Genomic DNA, 14262 nt, shown 5'->3' on the forward strand with positions numbered 1-14262 from the left:
CTGGGATTACATGAAGTGACAGAAGGATTTGAGGCAGTCTACATCCACAGAAGACCTGAAGTTAGTTCTCCAAGATGTTTGGAACAACCTACCTGCAGAGTTCCCTCATAAACTGTGTGCAAGTGTAACTAGAAGAATTGATGCTGTTTTACATATATATATATATATATATATATATATATATATATATATATATATATATTATACACTGTGTATAGCAGGTCATCTGACAGGTCATCTGACATTCACCAAACATTGACTGCTGGTGAAGTGTCATGTCATTTCTTAGAATTTGCCCATTATATATTTTTCCAAATTATCCCAGCAGCAAAGGTGTTAAGCTTTGTGCATACATTCTTGTGTATGCATTACTGGCATGGTAATCCTGGCGTTATTTACTCAACTCTGTGTTGTCAGTTTTGGAACAGTTTACAAAGGTTAATTGATGGTTGGAGCTGTTATTTGACTCTTTCACTCTACGTGTGTTGTCATGCATGTTGCTGCATTTTCCAGCACTGGCAGAAAAAAAGTAGACAAATAAAGTCAGCCACAATTTTTATAATAGCATGGCCTCTGTCACAAGGTTTTTAATAGCAATCTGCAAGGGTATAACTAGAAGATAGCTAAATGTTGATGTCCCCCAAAGGGAGAGACCCAATTTGCCAAAACAGAGGCGAAAAACTCATAAGAATTGAAATCTGCTCAAGTTGGAAGAGTCAACGTGATCCAGGAAAGTAAGGGATGCGGGACAGACCGATGAAAACCAAGAGACTAAACAGACACGGCAAAATTAACCCCCATATCCATTCGGGATTATCTGTTTACCTTTCCCACATTGATAATGGATACACATATATATCCATGATCTATGAATTTTGATGCTGCTGATCAATTGTTTTGGTGCTCACCATTTTGAAAGGCACCAAAAAATTGCCCAATAAAAGGTGACTTGAAACAACAGGATCTTAAAGGCTGAAAAACTTAAACGGGAGGACACTTGCTTTACTCCATGCTTGATTGCATGAATAATCCCCATGAAGATCTATTTCCAAGTGACAAATGAGTAAGCCTGAAAGCGATGTTTTTTGTGCATGCTTTTGGCTGTTGCTTTTTCTTTCCCTGCTCCTTCCCTGAGGAGAGACCTTAGGTATACTTAGGTATACTGAGGGGTAATATCCATTTGTGCGCTTTCTATCGGTGCCACTGTGTTGGACTTGTGTGGATGATTGGAGACCCACCCGGTACAACTGTGTCCTTAGACATAGGTGGTGTCTGTCTGTGATGCAGGTGTCACCATTGGTCCAGCTTGATGATTGTTCTGGTGTAATCCCTTCCTAACAAATGACCCTGATAAAGTGACGTATTATGTCCTGAAATGCATCGGGCCGTCTGGACTCACATGGGAATTCATTACCATTTTCATCATTGTTTTTATTGGTTTGAAAATCCATAATTTATATATATATATATATATATATATATATATATATATATATATATATATATATATGTATACATTGTCGAATAAACTATATTGTATTTTATCTGTAGTGTGTCTTTAAAGTCCCAGTTATTATGGGGGGTACCTCCTTTTCTATCCAAGCAGGACAGAGAGGATATCAATCAGAATCTGCAAAGAAACTGGATGCAGAGAATCTGGATTGTGTGTTGCATGCTTCCAACTCTTTAATGATCATTAAACAGGAAATTTCTTTGTAATGTCCTCCCAGCCAAGAAGCCTGAACCAAAAAAACAGGGAAGACAAGGCTGAACTTACAGTGGAGCCTGACAAGCCTTTCTTGAGCAAATATGTGAGATAGGGAAGCAAAGCCAGGCGACAGTCATGAAGTGAGGAAAGGGACACTCACAATTTGACTAGTTTACCCAGCTGTTCCAAACCTTGCAATATGAAACCCACATGCCTGGAGAAGCAGATGCTGACAGGAGATCTAACAGGCATTGAAAATGTGGTTCCACAAAAATTCAGGACATGGAAGGCCCACAGATGAAGCTGACGGAGACAGGGAATGAAAATGGTTGGGCTGAAAATGAGAGATCACATCAGCAACATCATTAGATACACCAGGGACATGCTTTGCCCTAAACCATATGTTCAATTGTAAACATCTGAGTACTAGAAAACATAGTAAAGATACCACTGGGGGTGAACTATCTGAGAGATGGTTTATTACTTGAACCACACTCATTTTGTCAGTCCAGAAGACTACCAGTCTGATCTGCAATCTCCCACCCCACAGTTCAATGGCTACAATATAAGTAAAAAGTTCCCATATCGTGAGATTGCGTAACAGATCCATTTGGACTCATGAAGCCAGTCAAGGCTCCGCTTTTACATGTTTAGTGGAAGAGGGGAACCTCTATCAGCTATTTTAGTTATTATTTATTACAGCTATTTATATAACATCAATTATTTATGCAGCACTTTACATATTGTACATTCACATCAGTCCCTGCCCTCAACAAGATTACAATCTAAGGTCCCCTTTTCACATGCATACATATGCTAATATACTAGGGCCAGTTTGTAAAGGAACCAATTAACCCAACAGTATATCTTTGGGGGTGTGTGAGAAAATTGAAGTACCCACAGAAAACTTACATAAGCACAGGGAGAACACCCAAATTCCATGCAGATAGTGTCCTGACTAGTATTTGAGCCTTGCTGTTTGTGTCTGTGAGATTTGCCTTATCCTGGTAACTACACAAGAAGTAAGGTCAAATCTCTACAATGGAAAAACAACAAGCAATACATTCAGTCAAAGGTTCTAACCCTTTCTTATTCGACATGAAAGGTGTATCTTTTTGCTATGAATGACCCCATTGCAAAGATTTATTCTCACTTCCTGTCTCTGTGACTACAAATGAAGTAAAGGGAATTTTTCCCAATGGGGATATAGAAATAAAAATATGACAGAGGTTTCAAAGTGAAGTGTTCGCCAGGCTATAGACATTCAAGTATTAATATCGTTTTAACTGGCAGTAAATTATCCCAACTTCATCTGCAAATTGAAAAAAAAAAACATTCCTCAGCACTAATTAACCTCCCTGGCGGTATGATTCAGTCTGGAATTAGGTGCTGAAAGCGGTACAATTATTTTGCACGGAAATCTGGCTTTTATTTTGTAGTCCTGTAATTCTTAGGAATAACGCTCTTAAATCTGTTCAAACCAGAGTCTAGCAGACATCCCGGGTATGATAAAGTTTATAATATAATAAAGAATAATAAAAATTATTCAATAATGTAATAAAATCCTAAAACACTGAAAAATTTACACTTTTTGGTTGCTATGGACAATCTCCAAATTACAGGCAGTAAAAAACAGTATTTATAATATAAAAGTGCATGCAGGGCACTGCACAGACCACTAGGGACAAAGGAGGTGTGTAATTTTTAATACAGCACTGTAATCTGTAAGATTACAGTGCTGTGTGTGTTTAGTGTGTTTTTACTTTTTTGAATTTGCCGCCGTTCTCCGCTCCCGTGCGCCGTAACGCCACAGGGAACGGAGCTCGGCGGCATTCCGCACTGTGAATCGAGCGGAGGACAGCTCGATCGCACAGCGCGGCGGACATCGCTGGATCCAGGGGACAAGGTGAGTAACGCTCCCTGTGTCATCCCCTGCATCGAGCGAAGCCATCCCGAGTCTGGCTCGGGGTTACCGCTCCTGTCAGTATATTCCTACCCCGAGCCAGACTCGGGATTACCGCTAGGGGGATTAATGTAAAATAGCAGCTCTCACCGCTATAATCTCCTTATCTCTTGCAATGTCCTCTGTAGTTAGTCATTTTGGCATCAGATGATGCTGCTTTAACCTAATTCCTATGAATGCAGGGCACTAAGGACCTGCCCCATGGGTCCATGTCATTAGGCAGTCCTGAGCTTAAGGAAGAATGCTGCAGAATTTGGCAATGATCTTAACAACATTTAAGATATTGACCTACACGCTGCCAAAGAATGAAGAAGAGAAAGAGAAGCAGTGATTAGGCTGATTACCCATGTTCCGAAGACTCATGTTCTGAAACCTTGACCAGATTGAAGACACAGATTCTGAAGACCCGTATTTTGACGACCCATGTTCTGAAACCATGACTAGACTGAAGACCGTGTTCCCGAAGGCCCATGTTTTGAAGCCATAAGCAGACCAAAGACCCATATTCTGAAGACCCATGATCTAAAGCTGTGACCAGACTGAAGATCAATGTTCACAGCGGTAGTTCTGACTTTGTTCTCTCAGATAGGTCTCCTCACTCTGCATTTTCAGAAAAAAAGCAGATTGAGCAGACCTGTCTGCGAGAATGGGAAAATGAATTATTTTTTAATGGAAAGATGTGAGCCAGGAGGGTGCTGACAGGGCCATCCACTGATAGAATTTCATCAGGAACTTGACGTATGGGCAAAACCTTTTGCCTATAAAATCACTTTAAATAGTTAGATTGGAGTAAGCTGGTCCAAATGGACTTTTTCCCTAACTAACCTATGCAGTAGCTGTGAGTGCTGTATGGACTGCATGTAGCCTCAACTACATAGGGTATACAGCACTGTGTTCCAGCAGCAGTAAGAGGATTTCTCTTTTAATATATGTCTGTGTTCATGGATAGGTATATGGGAAAGCTACAAAAGTGATAAAGTTTGGGGATACTGCCCTGTGTTCCAGCAGCGGTATGGGGATTCCTCATTTAATTCACGTCTGGGTTCATGCATTGGTATGTAGAAACGCTAAAAAGATGATGGGCAGGCTGATTGTAAGTCGTCATATTTCTCTACACAAGATTACTATCAGCAGCTATCTCCTTGTGTATACCCAGATTTAGACTTGTGTATACCCAGATTTAGACTTATGTATACCCATATTTAGACTGCACACTTATTTTAATTATGTCTGCATCAGTGGTGGCTGGTGCTCAAAATTTTTGGGGGGGGGCGCAAACAAACTGAAAAATTGTAAATAGCCATTTATCAGGTATTTATGTATCATTACTGCTAGATAAAACTGTGCCCATCGAATGCAGCCTCACTGTTCCCATCAATTGCAGCCCCAATCTGCCCATCATATGTAGTCTCACTGTGCCCGTCACAGTAGGCCAATCAAATCCACATTTCAAGTAAAATAACATAAAACCACTTAACATAAGGTGTCCTCATCAGAGCCCCCTTTTACATCAGATGTCCCAATCAGAGTCCCCCTTTACAGCAGGTGCCCCCTTTACATCAGGTGTGCCAATCAGAGTCCCCCTTTACAACAGGTGTCCCCATCAGCATCCCACTATAAATCAAGTGTCCTCATTAATGTCCCCTATACATCAGGTGTCCCAATCAGAGTCCACCTTTACAGCAGGTGCCCCCTTTACATTAGATGCCCCAATCAGAGTCCCCTTTTACAACAGGTGTCCCCATCAGCATCCCCCTATACATGAAGTGTCCTCATCAGAGTCCCCCTATACATCAGGTGTCCTAATCAGAGTCCCACTTTACATCAGATGTCCCAATCCCACCTTTACAACAGGTGTACCCATCAGGGACCCCCCTTTACATTAGATGTCCCCATCAGAGTCCTCCTTTACATCAGCTGTCACCATAAGAGACCCCCTTTACATTAGATGTCCCCCTTTACATTAGCTGTCCCCATCAGAGTCCCCCTTTAACCACTTGCTTACTGGGCACCTAAACCTCCCTCCTGCCAAGACCAATTTTCAGCTTTTAGCACTGTCACTCTTTGAATGACAATTGCATGGTCATACAACACTGTACCCAAATTCAATTTTTATCATTTTTTTCCCACAAATGAGCTTTCTTTTGGTGGTATTTTATCACCTCTGGGTTTTTTATTTTTTGTTAAAAAATTTTAAAAAAGGCCAACATTTTAATAAAAAATAGAAAACCGTTTTATATTTTGTTAATACATTTTGCAAACGGGTATTTTTTATCATTGACTCGGGTGATCATAGCATACACCACGCCCCCCCCCCTTTAAGGGGGGCATGGCGAGCTTGCAATGGGGAGGACGTCAATAGACATACTCATTCAGCTATAGCGTGGATATGAAGGAGTTAAATTAGATGTCCTCATCAGAGTCCTCCTTTACATTAGATGTCACCATCAGAGTCCTCCTCTACATTAGAGTCCTCCTTTACATCAGATGTCCCCATCAGAGTCCTCCTTTACATTAGATGTCCCCATCAGAGTCCCGCCTTACATAAGATGTCCCTATTAGAGTCTTCCATTACATTAGATGTCCCCATCAGAGTCCTGCTTTACATCGGATGTCACCATCAAAGTCCTCCTTTACATTTGATGTCCCCATCGGAGTCCTCCTTTACATTAATGTCCCCATCAGAGTCCTCCTTTTCATTAGATGTCCTCATCAGAGTCCCCCTTTACATTAAATGTCCCCATCAGAGACCCCCTTTACATTAGATGTCCCCATCAGAGAACCCCTTTACATTAGATGTCCCCATCAGAGACCCCCTTTATATTAGGTGTCCCCCCTCTCCCCCCATTGTACTCACAGCTCTCACAGCAAGTCGCCTGTCATACACCTTCGGACCAGCCGGAATGAGTCAGAGAAACCGGAAGTTAAGGCACAGGACCCACCAATCACACATCACACCAGGAAACAATGCTATAGAGGGAGTGTTCAGGGCACAGAGCTCTGTGCCCCAAGGACTTTCTAAAGGAAGCCAATAGAGCTTATTGTTTGCAATCATGTGATTGCAAACACGTCATGCTTCCCATAGCAGCTGTATGTCCGGTGCCCTGTTCACACTTAAAGGACCATCATTTTTTTTCAGTTTTTTTTCAGTGATTGCAGCACGTCATGCTTCCCATACAAGGGCATCCCACACACAATTAAAGGGCAATTATTTATTTATTTATTTTTTATGACAAGTAGTTTTGGGGGGGGGGGGGGCACCACTGGTCTGCACTTTATTACATAAGCCCACTTGTGATTGATTCTATGTTAAGCAATCTTGAATTTGGCTTTAGCTTATCAAGTAACACTAGAGACTAGAAAGACGCTTGAATTATCCAAGATGAATAACTATTACGGTAAACAGGCTTATCAAGGTAATTGATTTGTTATGCGGTAGATCCTGTTTTAAATATCAGCTTAGTGTATGTTCACACTACTATTTGCCCCAGGGAAAATGAACAAGACAGCGTTCAGCTTGACAACTATCAGAGAGATTAAAATGGAATTTTAACCAAAAAAACAAAACTAAACTGGACTTCAAAGGATGACCACAAAGTACTTTAAAGTTATAAGAGCAAACCCATTGGGGTTGATTTATTCAAGTAGTAAAGTAAGTTCATTTCACAAAGTTTCTTTAAAATGGAATTTTTACTTAGTGAATACAGTGTATATACACTTTGCAATGAGTACCCAATCACGTGTATGGAAAATGTAGAAGAAAGTATTAACCACTTTCTTAGGCCGCGTACACACGCGCGGACTGTTCGCCCAACTTTGTCCGTCAAACAGTTTCGGCAAACAGTCCGCTCAAAATTAGCATGGACGGACATGGCCACACACGACGAACGAACAGTTTGCTGAAACCGTGCGCGATGACGTGAGCGGCACGTACGACGGGACGAAAAATACGACGTCCTATACACTGCATTATAACTTTCGGCGTGTAAATCCTTTCTGAGCATGCGCGGAACTTAGTTTGACGAACAAGCCTACACACGGGCGGACTGTTCGCTGAAACAAGGTTTCAGCGGACAGTTTTTCGGAAATTCCGTAAAACCTTGTTCGTCAAACTGTCCGCTGAAACTGTCCGCTGAAAGCCCACACACGAGCGGACTGTCCGCCCAAACACTGTTCAGCGGACAAAGTTGGGCGAACAGTCCGCGCGTGTGTACGCGGCCTTACTGGGCACTTAAACCCCCCTCCTGCCCAGACCAATTTTCAGCTTTCAGCGCTGTGACTCTTTGAATGACAATTGCGCGGTCATTTGTACCCAAATGACATTTTATCATTTTTTTTCACACAAATAGAGCTTTCTTTTGGTGGTATTTAATCACAGCTGGCATTTTTATTTTTTGCTAAACAAACAAAAAAAATTTTAAAATCATGTTTCATAGTTTGTTATAAAATTTTGCAAAGTGGTAATTTTTCTCCCTCATTGATATGCGCTGATTAGGCAGCATTGGTGGGCACTGATAGGCTGCACTGGTGGGCACTGATAGGCACAGATAAGTCGCCACTGATGGGGACAGATAAGGCAGTACTGATAGGCACAGATAAGGCCACACTGATGGCCCCTGATGGGTGGCACTGATGGGCACTGATAGGTACCACTGATGGATGGCACTGATGGGCACTGCACTGATAGGTGGCACTGATGGGCACTGGTAGGTGGCACTGAAGTGCAACATTGTTGATGAGGCACTGATTGTGGGCACTGATAGGTGGCACTGTGGGCACTGATAGGTGGCACTGTGAGCACTGATGGGTGGCACTGTTGGCACTGATGGGTGGAACTGGCAGGTGGCACAGGTGGGCACTGAGGAGCCTTCGTGATTGGGATTGATGTCCCTCTTACCGCCGCCAGTGATCGTTTTTTTTTTCTCCTCATGCTGTCAGCGCGAGGAGAAAAAATAGCAGATTACCGACTCTGTTTACATCACATGATCAACTATCATTGGCTGACAGCTGATCATGTGGTATGGGATCGGGATGGACCCCTTACTCCGATCTGTGATCCAGCGAGTCTCATAGACTTTCTGATCACAGAGCGCGCAGAGCGTGCCCTGCAGGAGGCACGCAGGCCACTCGGGCATGGGAGGACATCAATAGATGCCCTCCCGGCAAAGTGGTCCACGCTGTAGCCGTCAATTTTTTTTTTTTTGCGTGGACCTAAACAATTTAATTTTGCATGCACATGATTGGATAAACGAAATGAGCAGTGTCCCTACATTCACTGAGCTTAGTTAAAACTCCCTTGCAAAGTGAATATGCTCATTTATTTTAGTAAATCATGCCTAGAACAAATCACAATTATTTTTAAATAACAAACATGTATACTTACCTGCTCTGTGCAGCGGTTTTGTCTTCCTATTGGGCCCCCACAGACGGTCCTGGCTGCTCCCCAATGCTGAGTGCCCCCAATAGCAAGCCACTTGCTATGGGGGCACTCGAGCAGGCTCGCTCTTCAGCTGCTCTCCTGTGAAAGGAGATTGTGTCTCCTGCTGTTGTGTGAGCCAATGAGAAAAGAGACCTCGGAGAGCTGCGGCTCTCATGCACATTGCTGGCTCAAGATGGGGCTCAGGTAAATATAAGGGGAGATGTGGGGGAAGGGGAGCTGCACCCAGAAGGTTTTTTTCATGTATAAAAGTAGCAAAACCTTCTGCCTTTAGAACCACTTTAAATAGTTAGTTTGGACCAAGCTAGTCCAAATTAAACTTTTTCCTTACCTAACATATTCATTAGCTGTCAGTGCTGTATGGACTGCATGTAGCCTCAACTACATAGAGTATACAGCACTGTGTTCCAGCAGCAGTAAGAGGATTTCTCTTTTAATATTTGTTTGTGTTCATGGATAGGTATATGGGAAAGCTACAAAAGTGATAAAGTTTGGGGATGTAAGAGGTTACTTAAGGTTGATCTCTGGGCTCCCCACCCTCACCTTCTAACTGATCACTGGCATTATTTAAAAAAAAAAAGGCTATTTTATACTCTTAAACCTGGGGTGACTTGATGTTCCAGTACCAGTACCTTACTTTCTCTTTTCTTTTGTTTACAGGATATGGGGTCCTTCTTCTGGTGTCCATGTCACCACGTAGGGTTCTCTCAGGATCCAGAAGAGAGGAGTCTGCAGCAGTGATATCAGCACGAAAGCACACTTGCAGGTCTGGGTTAGTGATCCCTTGCGCAAAGAAACAGAGTCACCAAGTGGCCCAGACGGCAAACTTAGGTAGAATATTTTGCTTCAAAGGGTAAGAAAATAATTACAGGATGAGTTAGAAGGGGGTGTGGGGTTATTATTTGCTCAGGGAGGAACATTTTGTTCTTGCGTAAGCCTACAATGTTAGTACACAATCCATTTTCCATACAGTCCTATGTATTGTATACCTATTTTCTGGTAAACCTTAATGCCCCGTACACACGAGCGGACTTTTCGACATCCAAACTCCGACGGACTGAGTCCGGCGGACTATCCGCTCGTGTGTGGGCTGCAACGGACTTTAGCTTCGCAAAAGTCTGACGGACTTTAGAAATGAAGCATGCTTCAAATTTTCCCGACGGAACTCCGCCGGACCCAGGTCCGATGTAGAAGTCCGCTCGTCTGTATGCTGTTCCGACAGTCCTAAAACGACGCATGCTCTGAAGCAAGTACGAGACGGAAGTGCTCGGTCTTGTAAAACTCCAGTTCGTATTGGAAGTAGCACATTCGTCATGCTGCAAATTCTGTGCTCGTTTAAATGTATAGCGCATCTTCTTTATAATGCTAGAAGAACGAAGCCTTTTTATTTATAATGCTAGAAGAACGAAGTTGCTTTGCTGCTCATATTCACTCACAGAGTTCTCACCAAACACATTTCTGTTTTATTTCTCCTCATCTCATGAATGATCTTGTTTTTATTTTAAAGCCCCATCTCAATATTTTTTATTTTTATTTTTTTTTTAATAATTTTTTTTACTCCATATTTTTGGTACAATTCTTTACCATGTTTTTCTTGTGATCTCCATATTTAATTATTCTGTCAATTAAAACCAAAAAAAAAAAAAAAGTTGTTAACTTGACCGAATAATTAAATATGGAGATCACAAGAATAAAAATGTTCATGATTTCACCCAAAAATATTGATGAAAAAATTACTCCAAAAAAATAAAAAAAAACAAGAAAAAATGTTGGTGACTAATTTTTGGCCTACATATTTTTGGTACAATTCTTTACCATTTTTTTTTTATTGTGATCTCCATATTTAATTGTTCCGTCAAGTTAAAACCAAAAACTTTATTTTATTTTATTTTTTTTTCATTACCACAATAACCTTTTTATTTTTATTCTGCTGACAAGTTACCACAATAACATTTTTATTTTGTTTATAACCTCAAGGAGGTTAGTGTCCCTTGTTAATTTCACATTGTCTTTTCTAGAAAGGTATTTGACCAAAAAACACATAGGCAATTATATTTTCAAACAAAAATATCCATTTATTCTGGTTCTACAAACATAAAAATGAAGGCAACACTGGAGAAAATTGTGACATTTGTGTAGCCTTTTGGCCCCAGGGCAAACGTGAAACTATGTGGACAAGAAAATTCAAATATTACAAAATCCAATATGGTCCCAGAATCCCAGACATCAAGAGCAGCATCAGATGGTATATATGTCCCCAGGCTGTGGTTGGTCGGACCAGAGTGAAGCCAGGTCATCACCTTCTTCTCTTCGCTCCACCCTTCACTGCACCCTTCCCTGCAGACTTCCCTGTAGCCTTCCTGGGAGGCTGTGTCTCCGGTGGTGGACTCGTGGCAGGAGGAGGAGGAGGAGGAGGAACAGGAGGAACTTGCTCCACAATATTACTGTTGGCAGATAATTCTCCACTGAACCCCTTCTGTAACGCCAGGAAAATGAGCCTTTCACAGTGTAGACGTTGGCCCATCTCTAGTTGCTGGAGCCGGCTGGCGATGTAGCAGCCATAGGCCTCTTCTGCGTCAGGGGGGCTGTTTAAAACATTAGTAGCCTCTCTAATTAGTCGCAGGGATTCCTCTTGGGCCTGCGTATTTTTTTTGGCCCTTTTGGATGGAAGACGGAGGGGAGGCACTTGAGATGTTGTCATGCTTCTACTAGGCCCGGCCACCTCCTGCCTGACAGAGGGCATGGACTCCTCCTGGCTGAGAGTGGGCATAGCCTCCTCCTGCCTGCCACTTTCCCCACCTTCCTCCTGGCTGAGCTCCTCCTGTGTATAAAAAAGGGACATTGTTTTAGTTTTTTGTTCATCAATCCTAAACATTTTTCAGCTCCTGACTTCAAAATTCTGTTAATACATATAAAAGAGTATCATTATGACACCACTATTTCTTGTTTCTGCTGGTGACAAACATTTGTGGCCACTACTGTAAATTGATATGTCCAAATTTTAACTATTTTTTAACATCAATAATAGCGTACAAATTCGAATAACATCTAGTTAACATCATTAATATTCTGAATATCACTATTTTTGGTAAAAAAATACCTGGCTCCAGCTGGGTGCATCCGCTTCTTCCAGGATGGAAGGCTCATCAGCCTCTGCTGAGGTGGAGGGAATGCTGCAGGGAAGGGTGGAGGGAAGGGTGGAGGGAAGAGTAGAAAGCGACTCCCTGGGTCTACACCGGTCGTCCAGGAACCGTAGCTTTTCAAAGTACCACAGCGTGGGTACATATACATCACCTGGTGCTGCTCCTGATGTTTGGGATTGAGCGATTTTCCTCTTTTCCTTTCGGAACATATTTTGCAATATTTGAATTTTCTTATCCACAAAGTCCACGTCTGCCTCTGGGATCCAAGTCTGCACAAATGTCACAAATCTCTCCAGTGTTGCCCTCCTTACTTGTTTATTAAAATAATCCTTGTGCTTGGTATGCCACAGATTAGACATTTCTTTATACTTGTCGATAAACAGACTTAAAAATTCTGGATCCCTGAATTTTTTATTCATTTTTCTGCAAGACAATACACAAGCCAAAAAACATAATGTTAGCTCAGACTCTCCTAATCTTAGCCCAAGATAGACTCCAGGATCTGCCACTTATTTGGGGAAATGGTTTAAACTTACCTTCGTTTTTCTTGCTCCCAACTTCTGTTCCTATTTTCGCAAACGAACATACGACATGTGATTTTTGTCGTTATATACAGTGCGTACGCGTAGAACTACGCCTGCGTTGCCCGCCCCTGACGTTCTTTTAGTCAAGTTCATGTTTTCCCGCCCCTTTCTGCGCACTTAACGTACGTACGACATGTGCATTTTGGCTTAAGATCCAGTGCGTACGCGTAGAACTACGCCTGCGTTGCCCGCCCCTGGCGTTCTTTTAGTCAAGTTCATGGTTTCCCGCCCTTTCTGCGCACTTAACGTACGTACGACATGTGATTTTGTCGTAAGATCCAGTGCGTACGCGTAGAACTACGCCTGCGTTGCCCGCCCCTGACGTTCTTTTAGTCAAGTTCATGTTTTCCCGCCCCTTTCTGCGCACTTAACGTACGTACGACATGTGCATTTTGGCTTAAGATCCAGTGCGTACGCGTAGAACTACGCCTGCGTTGCCCGCCCCTGACGTTCTTTTAGTCAAGTTCATGGTTTCCCGCCCTTTCTGCGCACTTAACGTACGTACGACGTGTGATTTTGGCGTAAGATCCAGTGCGTACGCGTAGAACTACGCCTGCTTTGCCCGCCCATGACGTTCTTTTACAAGAATATTTCCCGCCCCCTTTTCTCTACGGTGCGCAGTAGGAGAAACATGGCGGAAACACAACAGGTGCTTGATATGAACGACTCCAGTAGTCAGGAATCCCCGGAGCCACAAACGTCCCGATCCGGAAAGAGGAGATTTAAGGCCTCAAATATGGCATTTCAAGAGATGGTGGAGATGGTGGGAATCTTGCGAAGTAAGGATTATGATGGCAAGCATGGACCATACACCCATCCGAACTTGCGCAAGGCCAGAATCATGGCCAAAGTAGTTAAGACCCTGCATAATCGTTTTGGGGTACGACGGTCAAAAGACCAATTGAGGAAACGGTGGTCCGACCTGAAATTGAGGGAGCCGGATCAATACAGAAGGATCAAGAAAGTTCTGAAAAAAAGTAAGTACTTGTCGTGTGTTCCTATTTTATGATTATTGCATACAGATCCATATGCTTTACCTTTGTACAATGTAAAAAATTGCTGCTTTCATGTTGTATACAGTAAAAGAATCGTATCGTTTTTTTTTAAACCCTCGTAAATTGTTCGTGGCAAACCTCGTTTATGATACAGGGTTTGAACAGCATTTTTTGGGTGTGTAATTTTTAGGACACAACAAATGATTAGGACATTGTGGTTTAGATGTGTTTCAAAATACAATGACTAGAAAAGAACATTCAGTGTAATTGAAGGAGAGGACACTTGGCAGCTGGGTAAAAACACATCTGCACTCATGAGCAAAGGTGTGGGACACCAGAGAACATTTATTAGGGTAAACCACACGCCACACAGGGTTCCCTGGTATACTTGGGGGGGGGGGGGGGGTTGGGCATGTGTGAACCTTCGCACAA

This window comes from Lithobates pipiens, unplaced genomic scaffold (genome assembly GCF_037356315.1).
Source record: "Lithobates pipiens isolate NorthernLeopardFrog02 unplaced genomic scaffold, aLitPip1_a1.2 Scaffold_16, whole genome shotgun sequence".
NCBI classification, from domain to species: Eukaryota; Metazoa; Chordata; class Amphibia; order Anura; family Ranidae; genus Lithobates; species Lithobates pipiens.